Source organism: Podarcis cretensis (genome assembly GCF_951804945.1).
Source record: "Podarcis cretensis genome assembly, chromosome: 2".
In the NCBI taxonomy this organism is placed as follows: domain Eukaryota; kingdom Metazoa; phylum Chordata; class Lepidosauria; order Squamata; family Lacertidae; genus Podarcis; species Podarcis cretensis.
This window is the reverse complement of record NC_137171.1, coordinates 89,567,545-89,586,288: the sequence shown is the minus strand read 5'-3', so window position 1 is coordinate 89,586,288 and position 18,744 is coordinate 89,567,545. Positions and strand designations below refer to the sequence as shown.

General features: G+C 41.8%; 1 long non-coding RNA gene across 1 annotated transcript in view; it reads left to right on the top strand.

The window, feature by feature from the left end:
• LOC307209504 overlaps window positions 1-17,687 on the top strand; it is a 197,411-nt gene extending 179,724 nt beyond the window's left edge. Inside the window, exon 2 of the long non-coding RNA XR_013835623.1 lies at window positions 17,371-17,687. This is a non-coding gene — a long non-coding RNA (uncharacterized lncRNA). The remainder of the gene's footprint in view (window positions 1-17,370) is intronic.
• Window positions 17,688-18,744: the final 1,057 nt, after the last annotated feature.

The window sequence follows — 18,744 nt, the reverse complement described above, 5'->3', positions numbered from 1 at the left end:
GCTCTTCCTTCTATCTCAACATCCATAAACCTAAATATGTTAACTTAGAACTATGTCCGATTAATGTCAATGAGGCTTACACACCAGTAAAAACCAGTGTGGTGCAGTGACCAGAGTGTTGGACTAGGCCTTGGGAGACACAAGCTCTAAATGTACTCCCAGCCTTGAAGTTCACTCGGGGACGTTGGGCTGGGCATAGTCTCTCAGCCATACCTGCCTTACAGGGTTGTGAGGGAAGATGAGCTGCAACTATAACAAAATAAGTGTGCTTTGGAACTCGGCCTAAATTTCCAGAACAGGCTGGGATGAAACCACTTTGGAAAATGAAATATTATTTTGAAGAATGGAGGATGAAGTTAATGGACTATGCAGAATTGGATAAACTAACAGGAAGGATTTGAAACCGGTGGGACCAGAAGTTCACCAAAGACTGGAGTAAATTTACGGATTATTTGAAAAGTATTTGTGAAGACCTGATGACGTTTGTAGGTTTTCAAGAAGTTTTGTGGAAGTATTACAAAAATGGAGAAGGAGGGATGATATGTTAAGAGAGGTAAAGGCAATATAAAGTTAAGAAATGCATAAGAAGTGGTTAAGAGATGGAGGATCATCAGAGGTGCTGATGGACGTCCAATAAGATTGTATAAGTGATAAATTGTGTGGTACGTTTTATAATTTGTATGTTAAAATCAATAAAAAATTATATATATATATAAAAGGGAAATGAAATATTTTTTTTTTCTTACCTAACTTTCAGAAATGGAGCTTTTGATAGCTTGAGAGATGGTGCTATTTCATTTGTTTCATGAAGGCAGAATCAAGTGAGGGCGCTCGCATGGGGCTAGATATGTGTCTTCTGTAACACAAACGCTTTAAAGAGCCCATTCTGCTCACAAAAAGCCCTACAGCAGGTGGTTTGGCCCAGGAGTTAGTTGGCTCTCCACTTGCTTTATTGAGGTGCTGAATATGCAGGCGGAGGGTTTGCTTTCCTTGATCGCAATTCCACCGACAACAACCGAGTTTACACAGAGCTGTTAGAGGTTCAAAGAAGCCCTGTAAATATTTTATGTGCCTGGAGATTATTTGTGTTTGGCGGATTACGCGCAAGGTGATAAGAATCGCTAATAAGGAGAAAATTCTTCGGCAAGGTGAAAATGTAGCGCAGCCCTGCTTCTCTCGGCAATATTTCATGTTTATTTCATTCTAAAATACGGAAAAAGCATGCTTGTCGCCAGCCCATTTACAGCGCAGGGGCAAAGGAAGAAAGACCATATAAAACTATTCATTGTGCTGCTTTCATTATAATCCTGATTAACAGCGTTTTATGGAGAGATGGGAAAACCAGGGAGATGAAGGCAAAAACATAGAGCTGGGACACAGATAATTGAACTCCATATGTTATATTTTTAAAGCTCGCAGGTGGAACCACCAAAGCCTGTTTAACAATGAGGGTTTTTATTCTGTGGGTCTTTGTGGCACCTGGCTGCAGGTCTTCCTGTTGCCATTACTTGATAGCACAGGGTTCTCTCTCTCTCTGCCTGTCTCATTTCTCATACTGATAATCTTAATGCAAAAACCTTCATCAACTAGAATGTGCTTTTGACTGTAGCCCTGCTCAGGTGTTCACCTGTACATGGATTGTGTTATGCCAGAGGTTGGGATAGGGGCATGCATGCAAGTCCTAGCCCCTATGTCTCCAGGCACACAGGCTCCTCCGTAGACCTCCATGTGTTTAGTGTGAAAGTCTGCATGGTCTATGTTTTACTGTGGACTCAGCTATACAGCTGCTATATATGTGTGTGTGTGTGTGTGTGTGTGTGTGTGTGTGCGCGCGCAATATATAAATGTGGCACTAGATGGCGATGGTGAGCTATGGCAAATTCAATATATATTTTTCGAAACGGTTTTTTAAAAAGCATTTTCACAGCGTTTTTTATATGTGTGTATATTCCACCTATGTCTATATATATTGTCATTCTTACATGCATAATTCAAAAAAGGTCTCCTCCTATATAAGCATTGTGAGGATGTTAAGGAAGGTAGGAGAGGATATATTGTTTTGTTATTATCCCTCCTCACTCACGCTAGTGAGTAAACAGCAAAGCACATTCCCTTTGCAACTTATTAGAGGCAAGTTGATGATCGTTAGATAATCCTTTAATTTAAGGTTACCAGATTTTTTTCAGTGAATCCGGGGACACTTCAGTTGGAATGATTTGTAAATCTGGGGACTGTCCCCAGGAAATGGGGACGTCTGGTAACCTTACTTTAATTAAGCAATCCCGTCCGCTTGTCCATTCTGGATTGTTCCTGGTAAGTTTCCCCTTTATTTTCCTCTTAAAGCAAGAATGGATTTTTACTCACATTTAGTTCACAGCAGTAATCTGAAGGCAGGCTTTACCTTGTGTTTACAGTGGAAAGGAGTCTGAGCTACACCTCAGACTTTCTGCTTGAGGGCTCCATCCTATGTGAAGGTTGAGCCATGTGCTGGCTAAGAACCAGGAGAGCCCAAGAGTAAGAGAGTAAGAGTCCAAGAGATATATGGTTGCATGGCCAACCCTTTTATCTGGTCAGCTAGGGTCACGCCTGGTCACACACAGGGGGAGGAAGCTCCAGAGCAGGTATAACAGGAAGTCCTCCCTGTCTGAAGCCACATTCCCCTGGGTATCCATTCTAGGCAACAGGAAAATGTACTTGACTGCTCAAGCAATAATACAGTGGTACCTCAGGTTACATACGCTTCAGGTTGCATACGCTTCAGGTTACAGACTCCACTAACCCAGAAATAGTGCTTCAGGTTAAGAACTTTGCTTCAGGATGAGAACAGAAATCGTGCTCCAGCAGCGCGGTGGCAGCGGGAGGCCCCATTAGCTAAAGTGGTGCTTTTGGTTAAGAACAGTTTCAGGTTAAGAACGGACCTCCGGAATGAATTAAGTACTTAACCCGAGGTACCACTGTATTCCCACAAGCTATATCATCTATATCTATATCTATCTTCATACTTATTTTTACATCCTTAAAATCTTCCTTGCCACTCCTGCTTCTGCCAGAAGGCTGGTGCTTTGAGCCACTTCAGTGTAAAAACCCTCTCAGGTTAAAAAACATGTGGCATCATGACAAGACTTGGGCTGAGGGGAAGGGAAGCTGTTTGAGGCGGCAATTCAGCACACTTCCCTGGGAGTAAATGCCATTGAGCTCAATGGGGCTTGCTTCTGACTGGACATGAATTGGATTGCATGGCATTGTGACGTAAGCCCAGGGTTTCTGGGTTAATCAAGACAAAACCTTGACTTCTGACGAAACTTGCTTTCAGTTCTTCCTCATATTGACCCTTAAAATCGGCATCAGAAGTGCCAAATTAAATGAAATGTGGGTGACCACATTCTCCACTCCCTTCTTAAAAAGGAGTTGTCAGCAAGTGTGTTTGTTACTTGTTTTAGAATGAAATAGACATGAAATATCTCACCCCCTTGAACCAGTGGATTGGAGGTATGATTCTGGGGAAGGGTCAGTTAACCCCTCCAATGCTTTATTTTAAAAATTGAGCTTAATTTCCAAACACTGCTGTTTGTCCCACTGTAAAAAAAAAATACAAAAAATACAGCCATGCTCATAAGGTTTCTCGAGCTGAATTTTGCAAGTAATTACAGCTGACAGATTCTAAATCTTAACACAGAGAAAGAAAAACTGCAGATAGCGTAAAAAATCTGAGGCAGCCCACAGACTGTATTTACTGGGTACCCATTCATACATTCTTTAATCCAATGCAACGCTATCTAACTGAGACAGTTTGCTGATGTTCAGGCACTTCATTAGGCTGGTTATGAGATTTCATTTGTCCATGCTTTTTAATTAATTTAGGAGCCATATTCTCTTTTATTGTTATTTCCCCCCTCCAAGTATTCATGCAAAGGGAATTTGTTCCTACTCTGAGCAGAGGGGGTTTTATAGGTTGTTACATACTAATGTGGCTCTTCATATCCCCATGTTTATTCTTTATAGCAGGCGTCCAATAAAGGAAACTTGGCTGCAGCTAGACTGGGGATAAGGGCATCCCACACAGCAAAGATGATCATAAGCAGAGCTGGCGGTGGCAGAAAAATCATAACAAGTTTCCTGCCCCCCCAAAAAACCCAACAACTGTAATATCCCTTGCATAAAATACTCCTCTAATATAATTTTATTATCTTTGTCCACGGCGCCCAGTACTTTTGTGCTATATTGGTATGTAGCTAATGATTTTCTACATGACAAAGAAAAACAGTTGCGGTTCATAATTCTGTTCAAGGTTTCATTTTTGTTTTGCTGGTTTTCAGTGTGTGGAATGTATATCATTGCTTTAAATGTCTACCCTCCCCCGTCAATATACAGCGGTACCTCAGGTTAAGAACTTAATTCGTTCTGGAGGTCTGTTCTTAACCTGAAACTGTTCTTAACCTGAATCACCACTTTAGCTAATGGGGCCTTCCGCTGCCGCCGCACGATTTCTGTTCTCATCCTGAAGCAAAGTTCTTAGCCCAAGGTACCATTTCTGGGTTAGCGGAGTCTGTAACCTGAAGTGTCTGTAACCCGAGGTACCACTGTATAGAATTTCAGTTTGCAAGGACTGGACAGAGTCTCTTTTCCTAACAACTCTGTTTGGGAAATGGTGGTTGCTCTTTGGCAGCCTGGCAGCCATTTGCCCAGGGCCACCACATACACGTGCGAACCTAGAAAGCTTGCAGTTCTGAATCATGATCTTCACCCAGTGGTCCCTAGTGATCATTTCCATAATGGAATGGCCTGAAAAGGGATAGCTGAAAGGTCTGTTCGTACAAGAAGGGGCAGGGGAAATGTGAGTGCACCAGCTAGTGCCAGGTTAAGCTTAGACGAGAATAGTTGCAGTCATGGTCTGCTCAAAGAACAGACCTCAAAGAATAGACCCCAAAGACCCAGTACTATTGTACTGTGAGCCTTAGGAGAGCAATCCTAATGGGCCCCACAATGCCGACCTGTCAGGCTGAACAGTGTGGCAGGGTCACTGCTGCGTCTGCAGCCCTGCCACTCATGGTGACCTGGGTGGAAGGTGGATGCGCAGTGCAGGGAGCAGGAGCCGGTGTGGTGACTGGACCCCTGTTGGGCCCCGTGCCACTGGAAGAAGGTAGCCAGGCCAACTCAAGAGTCAATGGCTCCTAGGCTGACTCAACCCCTCTCTGCTCTTGGAATGCCCTGGGGCTTTCCACTAGCAGCTGGTGGGGATCCAGCCAGTGTCACTTCCATTGGGCAGGCAGAAAGGAAGCACCACAATGGTGGAATGGGGCTGGTGTCACTCTGAAGGCAACTGCTGGTGAGACTCTAGTGGCAGCTGGCAGTGCTGGGCAGGGCAGAGGACATTTCATCCCATCCATATGCACACACCCCAGCCTGGCACAAATGACTCTGGATTGCTCTGCCAGTTTGAACCCTGCACACCAACCAGACATGGATATCAGCTTTCTGTCAACATTTCCCCCGAAGTTTTCAAAGGTTTTTATTTTAATTTGAAGCCCCAGAAATGTAAGCCTTAAAAATCACCCAGGCATTTAATGGGTACTGATGTCTGAGTCAGTACTTGTGCGTTTTAGCTTCCTTTTCGTAATATGAGACAATATAGACATACAGATATAATTTCATATATTTCCATACCACCCTTCACTAAAATGGTCACAGGCAGTTTACATCAGAATAACGCAATGCAACATGCAATCAACTAAGGCATTGAAACAATTCTCATAAGTATAAAATCAGCAGCACCAAAAACTCGGAAATGACTCACTCTGACAAAAAGCCACTACTTATTTAATACATCTATACCACCTTCCAAGAATAAAGTTCTTCCCAAGGCCAGACTTAGATAGGACTGACCTTGTGCAAGAATTATTCATCACAAGGAAGCAGCTAGTGGCTTCTAGGAAGCAACTCAATCACTCAAGATTCCAGATTGCTCATGTGAAATACACAATGATTACATAGTTTAAACCTGTATCTAAAGTGTCATTCTGGAATATTCTAGGTTCTAAAAGCACAATCTTAAGCATGTCTACTCACAGTCAGAAGAGCAGCCTCTTGAAAATAATGGGGCTTACTCCCAGGTAAATGGGATTTGGGTTATAACCTAAATTCTCACATTGATCAATATTAAAACAGTGGGTTCTTTTCTTAAAGTGAGTAATACACTTTTAAAAACCAGCACCTTTCTCTTTTTCAAAGCCACCTACACTGAGATTTGAGTAACATGAAAATGTAAGTAAATCCTATTAAATGGTGACAAATTATTTATGTTTAACTTTCTGAGGCTGCAATCCTAGGCCGTTTTTTGGAGTAAACCTCACTGAATGCAATGGGGCTTACTTATGAATAGATATGCATAAGATTGCCCTGCTGGCAGTCCTATTGACATCAGTATGGAAGCTCTGCTACTGGGCTTTAATTCAACAAATGTTTAAAATAGTTTTCCTTGGCTCTCTTCCATTTAACAGAACTAGCGCTCACTTTTTAAAACCACTGTCACATCAGTATAACACATTTACCATTTTAATGAACGTCTAAAGCCTTCACCAGTCTTCATCATTAATAGCTTTTCTTTGAAACATGTGCTTACTTTTGCTGATTGAGTAGTTTAAGATGACGTCTGCCTCATTACAAATAGGTCTACAGTTCTTGAACAACACTCTCCCACACTGCTGATTAGACTTTTTGGACGTCTGCATCAAATGCTGCTCAAAGTTAAAACATAAACCAGCCTCTAAAAAAGAACAAAAGGAAGCTATATGGCACCAGAACACAACATCTTGAATATTTCATTTACTGATTTCCCATTTCTTCCTGGATAAGCTTTTGAGTCCATTACTGCCCCGTCAATCTGAGTTTTGGGCGGCATGAAAAATGTGGGAGGCAGGACCCCATATCTTGTTTTGTCCAAAGGAAAAACAGGAGTGATTAAGGGGGACAAATGATTTCTTTTTAAACCGTGAAACGCTGGTCAAAAAACGGGAGGGAGCAATAATGAAAAAGGAGCCTCAGTGAAAGGAAAATCAGAAGAAATGCATAGGAAAGCAGTTCACCATCACAGTGTCATGTTGAGCTGCAGAAGATAAAGTCTATTTGTGTCAGCCTTACTCTGACTTCCCTGGGTGTGATACATTTCTGTGTGAGTTACATCTGTGGAAGATGGAGGGGGGGGGATCCCACTTCCACATGATGTTCAGCTGTGTCTCTGCCTTGTGTTGCTGTTGTTTTGTAGTCACTGTCCTTCCCTTAACCACTGTGTAACCCACATATGCCTCCTGATTTAGGTGTTGCAAATGCTGTGATTATTTATTACAAAAGTTTAAAGATAGAGTGAGCAAAGAAAGAAGAAAGAAACATCACTTAATATGCCCTTGGCAGCTGTGTTCTCCATTTCCAGTTCACAAATCTGCTTTCTGATTGGAGAAAAACAGCCCTTAAGCCTTCTTGAAAACAGGAAACTGCTCCCCCTGCTTCCTGAAGTACAGGAACAGTTTCCTTGGCAACCTCTGGACAAAGAGAGCTCCTGTTAACCACTGGGGTGCCATAACAGATACAATGGGAAGGCGATAAATTACATGGCATTCCTATCTTGAAGGATTGAATAGCTTTTTTTGTGTACTCGCCAGTTGTTTTTTGCGGTCCTAGTTCACTTTTATTTGCTAGCAGCTATTTAGAAGTCAAAGGTGTTGAAATGTACTTTTGTTCTAGTTTATGAAACCTCCATGTCCTTTCACCCCACAGAAATAAAACATTATCTGTGTGCATGGCACATTGCAGACAGATGCATGTCCCAAGGAGCTTACATTTTCCTCCCATCATGTTTGGTGCTTCCTCTAGATGTTGCTGTTCTGCTGCTATTCCCCCCTCTTTCTTACTACTTCTATATCCTACCTTAATTAGTCACAATGCTGATCCCAGTGAAACGGAGATCATATGAGGAACATGATTATTCCAGAATGGGAATGATGCCAGACTCAAATGTGGTGACATGATGGTATCTCTGAAAAAGTGGGGAATTCTTCTGAATGAGGCACATGGATGATCCTAGCCAATTGGGTATCATAAAGGGAGCAAAATAGCATATCCATACCGCATAGCCAATCTGTTTTGGATACGTGTTAAAAGCACTGAGAGTAAACAAAATTGTGAGGGATGGCAGTGGGTAGGCAAGGGCAAATTAGTCAACTTAGGTTTCTCTCAGCTTCTTATTTTACTAATCTTAAATTCAGTTCTTCACATCACCACGTGAGGTGGTGGGTTTTTTTAAAGTCCTCATGAAAATGCATAAGCATTTTAATATGAATTTTCCCTAATATATGCACATTTGTATGCAATTTTGCCTAATGTATACATTTTTTGCAAAGCAGTTTCCCCTAATATACAGTACAATAATGCATTTTGTATGTTATTTTCACCAATATATGCACTTTTATGCACACGTTACCCTAGTATATACGTTTTAGTTCATGTTGGAGATCTGCATTGCAAAATTCAGAGAAACGCGAATTTTGAAAGATGGTTGTGTTTTAGTTCTCACATTGGTTTGGAAAATCTGAATTGGGTAGTTTTAGCTTTAAATGCAGACTGAGCTGAATTTCTTCCCCATCTGCATCAGGGGTAGAGGACATACAAGACAGGGCATGACTGTGTATTATCAATGAATAGGCAAACATCTTCCAGGCATGTCCAAAATATTGTCAGAAGCATATTTGGACATTGCTGATAATGCACCTGAAAAACAGGTATAATCTGACCAGGATCCAAAACGACAAAGCTTGCCATGCAACAGCAGCCCTGACAGCACTGATATAATCATGAGGGAAGAAATGGGTATGCAGAGCCCTTTTCTCACATCCTGTATATTCTTGGAACTGACAGTGATGAAAATATCTTAGGTTAGGTGCTCCACATCAACCTGTCAGTGTGTAGCCATATTTATTCTGTAACAAATACCTAGTGTTTCAAATCTTAAAAAACAAAAACAAATCAAAATTTAATTAAGATACGCACTAAACTGACAACTTAACTCTCTTGGTTTCCTCTTGGTATAGTTATGTTTTATTTTCACTCTGAAGGGAAACTATTCTCAGAATTTGTTCCTTGTCCTGCCAGTGACCTGTCTAACACTTCACATTAACTTCCCAACAATGATCAATCTGTTGGTACTGATGATGTCGCTGGTACCAGCAGCACCCATCCCTTTCCTTCCTGTGTTCTGACCAGCCAATGGCTTTTCCAGCATCTCTCTGTACTTCCAAACCAGTCATGATGATGTCATTTGTTCCAGCACATACCCCTTCCTTTTCTGTGTTCTGGTTAGCCAATGGACACCTCGTACTTGTTTGCGGCAACGGATGTTCCATTGGCATTCAGTAGTAGCAACACCTATGCATTTCTTTCTGGGAGTCAAGTTCCTTCTGTCCATCTCAGCCTGAAATCCCATTAACACTGAGAGCAGGTCCTATTGAACTCACATGGGCTTACTTATAAGTAAACATACCTAGGACTGGACTCTGAGATTTGCTTTGTCAGTGCACCTGTCTGTACGACATAAAACAAGAAGCCTTAAGAAATTATGGTTAAAATCTATATAACCTGTTGGGAACAGCTGTACATGCAAATGGGTAGCAATGTGGAGACATTCTCATCCAGGGGCCACCACTGGCTGTACATAGGGAGCAAGCCTGATATCAACATTCCATTGTAACTAATGGCAGGATCCAGTGATAGCAAGGTTCGAGTTGCCTTAATTATTTCAGATGCAGACTGGCTTATCAGACGCAGGGCTATCAGAGGATGCAATCAGCCACCCAAAAAATGTGCAAGCAAGAATACATGCCACATTTTAATTATTTTAAGGTGAGAGAGGGAGAGAGAAATCCCTGTTCTTCCCTCTTCATAAGGGATTATGGAGGGAAGTGAATCCCATTTACTTGCCCCACAAAAAGCTCCTGGACCCATTTGTTTGCAATTTGGTAGGCTTAGCACATTCTGGAGGAGGTCCTGTGCTTGCAAATTTCATCCACTTTGGCTAAAAGGTGAGGAGGGAGGTATAGTCCTTTTTAGATTCCCCATTATGGTTAATGGGGAAAGAGAGCTTTGTTTTATACAAAACAGTTCAAACCCAAAACACAGATTGAAGTGGAGAGATTTTTAAAAAGCTGAATTTTGGGGCCCCTGCTCACTCATACCATTGACTACCCCACCACTGGGACAGCTCTGGGAACTAACTCTATTATCCTTTCACCTTGAAACTTACTCACTATGCTTTCTTCCCATCTGTTGCTTCCCCTATACAGTGGCACTCTTCAATACCCACCTAATAACATCTCACAGCAATGTTGGCCAAAACATGTCATGCAAAGAAGACACATTGTAAAAGAAAACTTTAAACGCTCATTAAAGGTCCCTTTGGTCTTAAGGGTTGGTTTTGTTTAACTTGGATTTTAAATGTGCAACTTTAAATTCAGTTTTGGACAGTAATGGGTTTCCTGCCATTGCATCCTGCCCTATTTGTTTGTTATCAGCTACACCTTAAAAATCACTGGTTTGTATTGAGTTAATAATGGGTTGAGTCACATCACTGCCCAGTGCATGACTGTTAAGTGGGGAAGCTACTGAGGAAGGGTGTGAAATGTTATAAGAATGTCGACTCCCTCCTTACTGCACTTGATAACACCGATGTTTTGCCACCCCCTCCTCACCAAATTGCTCTTGGCACTGATAATTAATTAATTCGTGTAAACGTTGACCAAGTCATGCAGAGTAAATGGAGAAAATTTTATGGGACCAATGCCAGCCCTCCCTTATAAACCTCTTGAGCACCAGCAAATTGTTCTATTCTGCACAGAGAACGCACCATCTCAACTTCCAGCCATTCATAGTTCCTCAGCTACTCCTAAGGCATACCATTCAAATTCTAGCAGAACTGAAGTCCCTTGATTCAGAGAAAGATGCCTGTTGATTGGCTGGGAGCAACTCTCAATAAACATATGGCATCAGGTGTGGGGTAGGAGGATTATGTTGGGGGGAAATGGCACCACGGGCCAAATTAGGGCCACGAGCCAGATAGTCCCCAGCACTGCCTTAGATTGTGTCATCTGGACATGTGCGCATGCAGATAACCTTCTCTCTGTTCCTTTATTTTAAAATTTATTGGCATTATCATCTAAAGCCAGAAGTACGTTGGACACTGGGTGTAAGGGGAGGGGGCAATTTAATCAAGCAATATTGATAAAGGCCATTTAATTTCTGTGAGTGTTTCTATTTACCAGAAGACGAGATGACCACCCTAACCCCTAATTATTGATGTCCTGAAGTGTTGAAGACTTAGCTCTCTTTTCATATGCCAATTAATAAATTGTACCTAATAAACTGTGGGCTCCCGTACTTAGCAAGGGCAACATACATCTCCCGGTGCTGCAGCACAATCCTTTCAGCCCTCATCACTTTATGGGGAAAAGATTGCAAGATGACTGTCACCAGGACCATCAGTTGTAACAACCATTCACAATCCACAAGTGAATAAGACAGTGCATTCAGTTCAGCTTCACAAGAACTTAAGCTTACTGTTGTTTGCTTCTTGCATGACTAATCAAATAGACCCTGGTTGTACGTGTAGCAAACTCCAGACGTGCTTTTCCTGTCTGTAGTGTGACTTCCAAAACTTGCATCAGCAAATATCTCAAGACCTCCAGACTTCTGATTGTTAAATCTCAGTCTGTAGTGCATAGTGCCTATCAAATAGCGTGTTATGCATTTCCAAGCTTTCCAATCCTTAACAGTAGGATTGCTGACATGTCTGCTTAGCAAATTAGGCAAAAGATTCCTGCATTGCAGGGGGTCGGACTAGATGACCCTTGTGGCCTCTTCCAACTCCACAATTGTATGAATCTACAGTGTATGATCCCTTCCATTGCCTCAGTGAAGAGTGAACAGCTTCCACCATCCATTGTAGGGAAGGGTGACGAGGTCCCCATCCAAACTACAGCCAATCAGGAAGCTGCAATGGCCCCCTGCATTCACATTGCCTTATGAATAGCTTCCTTTTGAATTGCCAGTCTTTGCTCACCCAGAACATTTGGTTGGGGTCATAGAGGAGAGGGTAGTCACTGGTCCCTCAAACCATCTGGGCCATGGCCCAGTGTCCCTTGGGGTGGGGTGGGGGGCTCTTGGCACCGACCTGTTCCAGCCCCAGGCATCATATGAGGCAGAATAAAGGGGGGGGGGTGGCTCACTAAGAATAGCTTTCCGGACCAACCTCTGAGGCTTGGCAGACCTCATTAGGCCCATGGGGCAGATGTTGAAGAACAGCGTGCTATCGGCTGGCTGGAGAAAAGTCTGTGGTTTGTTTGTTTTTTTAAAAAAATGTTAATGTCAATCTAGAAAGCCCTTTTCATATTTGCGGAAATGCAAAACATCTGTTTGTTTTAATACTGCAGAACTCTAAAGGCTGCAAATTTTGCAAAATATTCGGCAAATAAGGACAAATGGATGATTATCAATCTTCATTCATTGCTTTCAGTCCTAGTAGAGAAAAAGCATTGGGCAGAAGCCAGAATAAGAAGAGGAGGCTTTAATGCTATCTCTCTAAATAGCTCTAGCTGGCCGATACAGTGGTTTCTTTTTATCTGTTTTACCACTTAGCTAATCTCTTTTTTGCCAAAGCCATTAAAATGCTGGGCATGGCAGCCCTGGCTGGGAGATTTAAGTCGTCCTATCCCTGCTTTTCATGTTCAGAAAGAGTTTATTCTCTCCTGCAGAGCGAAGTACTCTCCAAAGTCTCGAGGAAAGCGGTAATTTCAGAATAATGGACCCTTAAGGCAGCAAATTGGCAGTGGGAACAGAAACACAGAGCTGGTTTTGCTATCCTATGTCAACGTCACCAAGAGTCAATAGTAAGGAGAGTTTGTGACTGCTTTGATATGGGAGGTGGGATTCAGCTAAAGTGTCCTGCCAGTGGAAGGGTTTCCGCTTGTATAATGGGGCTTTCCTCCTTCTCTTTCCCCTGCATGCATGCTGCACCTCCAAAAAAATATGGCTGGGGGGGTGTCAAGAGAACCCCAGAACAGTGTATGCAGGGAGGAGGGGATACTGTTCCATCTGGCAAGCTGAAATGCTTCCACTGATGGAAGATTCAGAAGAGCACAATGTTGAATTCCTCCCACGCTCTTTAGGAAACATTTACAGTGCATTTGCATTCTTTCATCCAAATTTGTATTCTTTCCTCCCTGTGCAACCCCAGTCACACTTTAAGAAAGTACACTTCTGCATGACTAGCGGCACCCGAATGGTGGTGGGGATACAAAATTAAATGGATGTCCTGTTGAAAAACGCACGCTGTATGGATGAGCAGCAATGACACTCCAGGGCAGTTTTGGACTTTGCCACCATCTATGGGCCAGAAGACCAGTAGTGATGTATGGAAGTGAAAGCTGGACCATAAAGAAGGCTGATCACCGAAGAATTGATGCTTTTGAATTATGGTGCTGGAGGAGACTCTTGAGAGTCCCATGGACTGCAAGAAGATCAAACCTCTCCATTCTTAAGGAAATGAGCCCAGAGTGCTCACAGGAAGGACAGATCATGAAGCTGAGGCTTCAATACTTTGGCCACCTCATCAGAAGAGAAGACTCCCTGGAAAAGACCCTGATGATGGGAAAGAAGGAGAAGGGGACGACAGAGGACAAGATGGTTGGACAGTGTTCTCAAAGCTACAAACATGAATCTGACCAAACTGCGGGAGGCAGTGGAAGACAGGAGTGCCTGGCGTGCTCTGGTCCATGGGGTCACGAAGAGTCGGACACGACTAAATGACTAAACAACAACAACAGCAACAACATGGGCCAGAAGAAGTATGCCTGGCCCAAATGAGCAGTGTGCAGGGTTCAGATTTTATGCCTACATATGGGATGCTGCTTGAGGCCATGTAGCTTCTTGGCTGCATCAAGGAAATTGGGAAAGGGAAGTCAGGAAGTGCACCTGCTTCACTGAGACATGGGCAAAGAAAGAAGGCAAATCTTTCCTGCAGGGTGAGAAGGTGAGGAAAGAAGTGGCGTTTATACCTGGGTTTTGCATTGATATGGCAACAAACGATACACAGAGCAAAGCAGAAGAAAACCGAAGAGCTAAACTGATGGAAAATCAAATGTCACTGAGACATTTATCAGAAACATCAGTGGGCTTAACAAGTGGTTAGACTGGACTGTGCTGGACTGTGGTTCTCCTGTTTAGATCAAGGGGAAACACATTCCTCCTTAGTTCTTTAGAACCTATGGTCCGTAGTTGTGCTCTTCTGAATACCCGATTTCAAACTGAAATGCAATATGTAAGAACATCAGTGGCTTTCAGCAATGATTGACATTGAGGAATCTTAAGTTGGTTGCATTTTAAAATTAATAACTGTAGAATTGGCTGCCAACATTGCTAACTGCCAGTGTCCACTTACAGCGACCTGACTTCCATTTAGATTGTACAAGCTATAGGTGTAGCAATAACATTAACGTGTAACTCCAATGAATCTTTAATTCTGGAGGATTGCCCAGGCTATAAATCTAGATCTGTGAACTGCACATCTTGCAGGCTGTAAAGTAATGAATTAGTCATCATAAATGGGCATCATTGCCACCTACTGGACAGCACTGGGAACAGATGTAATCTAACATGGGTGCTCCAGTGAGGTTGACTGCAGAAGGTGTTCCATGGATACAAGCAATAATGGTGTCTGCTTTCTTTTAGAGAATCAGGAAGCTATGACTTGTGATGTCATTGTTACCCAACAGCAATGTAGGAACTAATGACCAATGTGAGATAATAGGCAGATGTGCATTTGATGCAATAATACATAAAGTAAAATGGGTTTCAGCCACCTCTAAAATGCAGGAAGTATTAAACCATATTACAGTAATACAGAATTTGCTTTGGGCATTATATTTTTAATCTCAGGGTCAAGGGTTCAAGCCACATACTGGGCAAAAGATTCCTCGATTGCAGAGGGTTGGACGAGATGACTCTCGTGATCCCTTCCAACTCTACAATTCTACGATTCTATGATTCTAATCTAACCCAGAAGTTATTAGAATCTGCCCTCGGAAGTTCAGGTTAGAGATTAAAGCCAAGGAAAACTATCTGTCTTTGTGTTAATATAGTCATGCCTCTCATTTTTTGTAATTCCACAGTTTGGCTTTACCTGAAGGAATGCTTCATCAAAATCTGCTTTCCATCATGATCACAGCAGATGCATTTATCTTAGCTTTGAGGGTTACAGTGGAGTAGTTCTTGCTACAGTATAATTAGTTTCTAGCCAATTTCTCTCTTTCTGAGTCACCTGGGTTATTAAAGAGCTCACTTCATGCTCCGAAAGAATATTTAAATTCACTCCATTTAGTTTTATTCAAAAACAGCAAACTCAAAAACATCTGTCAGTTGTTAATTCAGAAAACAGGATTATATTTGATGCTCAGAGCTTTCATTCTGTCGCTGTTGCATCCAGATCTATGCTCCAAATCCTGGCAGCTTGAATTTTGCAAATGTTCAGACTGGGAGACACAGTTTCATCCCCTGTTCCCTCTAAATGTATCTGATATATGATGATTTGGTTCTGCTGGGGGAAAACTGGTGGTGGGATAAAAACTTTTTAACACTCCCAGCTTGCTGTTGCAAACAGGTGGGGATGATGTCCATCAAACATGGTGTTTCACAGAAGCCTCCCCCAAACCCCAACCAAGCATCATGCTTCTACACTCAGATGCAAAATAAAAGTGATGTTGCTTCATATGCATTGCCCCAGTGATCCTCAGTAGTCAGGGAGAAGGAATAAGCTTTTATGGCATGCACCTATTAGATAGGTTGAGCCACAACTCATGGATTGTGACTTTGATCAAGCTTAAGAAGTGATGAGAAATACCAGTGTTGCAATGCTATACATAGGGCCAACAGACCCCCACTTTCATATATTTCATGGAAAGCAGACAGCTAGTCTCACTACCAATACGGTTGCATAGCATCTCTACCTAAGAAGAAAGGGATATTGTCTTGTGCAACTGGCTTATTGGAATCCCTGGACTCAGCCACATTAATAAACATGCAACACCAGATGGTGCTGGAGAGCAAAAAAAATAAAATTGTGATTTTCCATAGCATTTTTTTCTTTTGTCATAACCATTTAATTTCTGACTTTTTTATAGTGATTCTCCCCCCCCCCCCCCCCCCGTGTGCCCTAGATAGCAGTGAGTTACTTGAGCTGGAGACTGTCTTAATAGTGTGCTATCAAACTGCCAATGTTGATGTTTTCTTGATAGATTGTTTGGGGTTCTGTGCGCTAGTCAGCCCATTCACTTGTTGTGGCCAAGCACACATGGATCCCAACCAGGCATTTGTACAACACAACTGTCTTTCTTCCTGGTTGTAGATATGTCGGGGAAACCAGTCATGTGGCCTTAATTCACATCGTGTCCATGGCTCTACCAGCAGTTTGGATTGGTTGGTTGACCAAAAGTTAAGAAACAATTTAGCTACTGCAATGGATGTCAATAGTTCAATAGAGGCTTCCTCTCTGGATAGCTACTGTGCTGGTTAGATAAAAAGAACTGATGCATTGTAGTATTAATAGGGTCTCAGCTACCTGATAACAGAACTGGGAAGCAGAAAAATAGCTTCCATAACCTTTAGCAAGAGGAAAATAGATGAAAAAACCGAGCAAATCCAAAACATGTTTTTGCTGCGAAAATGGCAAATATCCGATGTTTTGGGAAACGTGGGCATACTTGTTTTCCTTTTCTCCTTTATGGTTTTGGTGTTTTTGTAACAACTTATAAATATTCCTATGGCAAGATTTTCAAAGCAAAACATGTTTTCCAGCCTGCAATAGCCTTCCTCTTCCTTATTTTATTTTATTTTTCATAGGACATAGGAAAGTGTAGGGGTATGGCGCCGAGTCCCTTAATGATATTTTTCCCCAGTCCAATTTGCTTACTGATTATAAGACAAGGCAAAACATGTTTTCTCCCTGTGCAATGAAAGGAAACTAGATTGGTTGTTTTCTGACTTCTTAAAAACAAAACTACTCTCCCGTCCTGGAAATTTCCTTGAAGGCCAGCTGGTTCATAGGATATGCAATGTAAAAGCAGCTCCATGTGATGTGTTTATACTTAGCAGGTAAAATCTTGCTCTCTCTTGTGGCATTGCAAACTCATGGACTTTCAGGAGAATCCATTTAAACACAGTGATGCCTTGGTTCTCAAACTTAATCTGTTCCGGAAGTCCATTCCAAAACCAAAGCATTCCAAAACCAAGGTGCGTTTTCCCATAGAAAATAATGCAAAATGAATTAATACGTTCCAGACTTTTAAAAACAACCCCCAAAACAGCAATTTAAGATGAATTTTACTATCTAATGAGACCATTGATCCATAAAATGAAAGCAATAATCAATGTACTGTACTATAAAATAAATAAGACAGTGTTGTAGATGATAAAAATTAAAATTATTATTATTTTTTTACCTGCGCTGATGATAGTCATTGTTTGGATGGGGGGCTTTTATCCATTTCCGCAGTCACACAATCAATCAATCAATCAATCAATCAGTAGCTGAACTGGGTTCCACACAGTCACAAAAACAAATTAATTGAAAAAGCCTCAAAAACAAAAATATAAAATAAAGCGCCAAACTTAATCAGTTCTGGAAGTCCATTTGACTTCTGAAATGTTTAAAAACCAAGGTACAACTTCCGAGTGGTGCAGGTGCCCTGGAAACAATATCTGACAGCCATATCGGATGCTCGGCTTCCGAAAAACATTTGAAAACCAGAACACTTACTTCTGGGTTTTCGGTGTTTGAGAACCAAGGCGTTTGAGAACCAAGCTACCACTGTACTCATGAAACTGAATGCAGAATTCATATTCATACACACTCACTGTTTCCTATAGAAAGTATGTGGAATTTCAAGAAGGGAGGCTTATTAATGCCAGTTCTGGTCCTTGCAATCACAGGGAGCCACTGCTGGGCAGACGGGGAGGGAGCGCTATTTAATGCCATCATTTGGAATCTTCCACAACTGCTGTGTGGATGCCTACATTTGTGGGTGGAAGCCTAGAACAGGGATGGAGAGCCTTTGCCCTCCTGATGTTGTTGGACTCCCAACTCCTGTCATCACTAACCTTTGGTCATGTTTGCTGATGGGGGCTGGAGTCCAATAATATCAGGAGAGCCACAGGTTCCCCATCCCTGCCTTGGAATATCAATTGTTTATGCATAAGCAGATAGATGGATATTGGTTTATTGATATCCATCATTCTACCTTTGTATGCATGTACGTGCAAAATTATTATTATTTGTCATTATCTACAACTAAACCAGATGTACACGATAAAGGTAATCAAATATGCTAACATTTAACCAGATCTTAAGGATGCAAACATCTAGGGTGGCATTCAGCTAAGCTTTACTCAGAGTAAACCCACTGAAATGAATGAACATGACCAAGTTAAGAGCCATTGATTCCATGGGTTTACTTTGTGTAAAACTCAGCTGAATATCAACCATATAAATTTATTTTCACAGGTGTTGTGCTTGAACTTGTTTATTTTTATAGCCATGTTTTGCTTGCAATTTTGATTTTAAAAACCATTAAATTTAATAAACAAAGATGGTCGTTTATTAAATTTCATAGAATCATAGAATCATAGAATCATAGAATCATAGAGTTGGAAGAG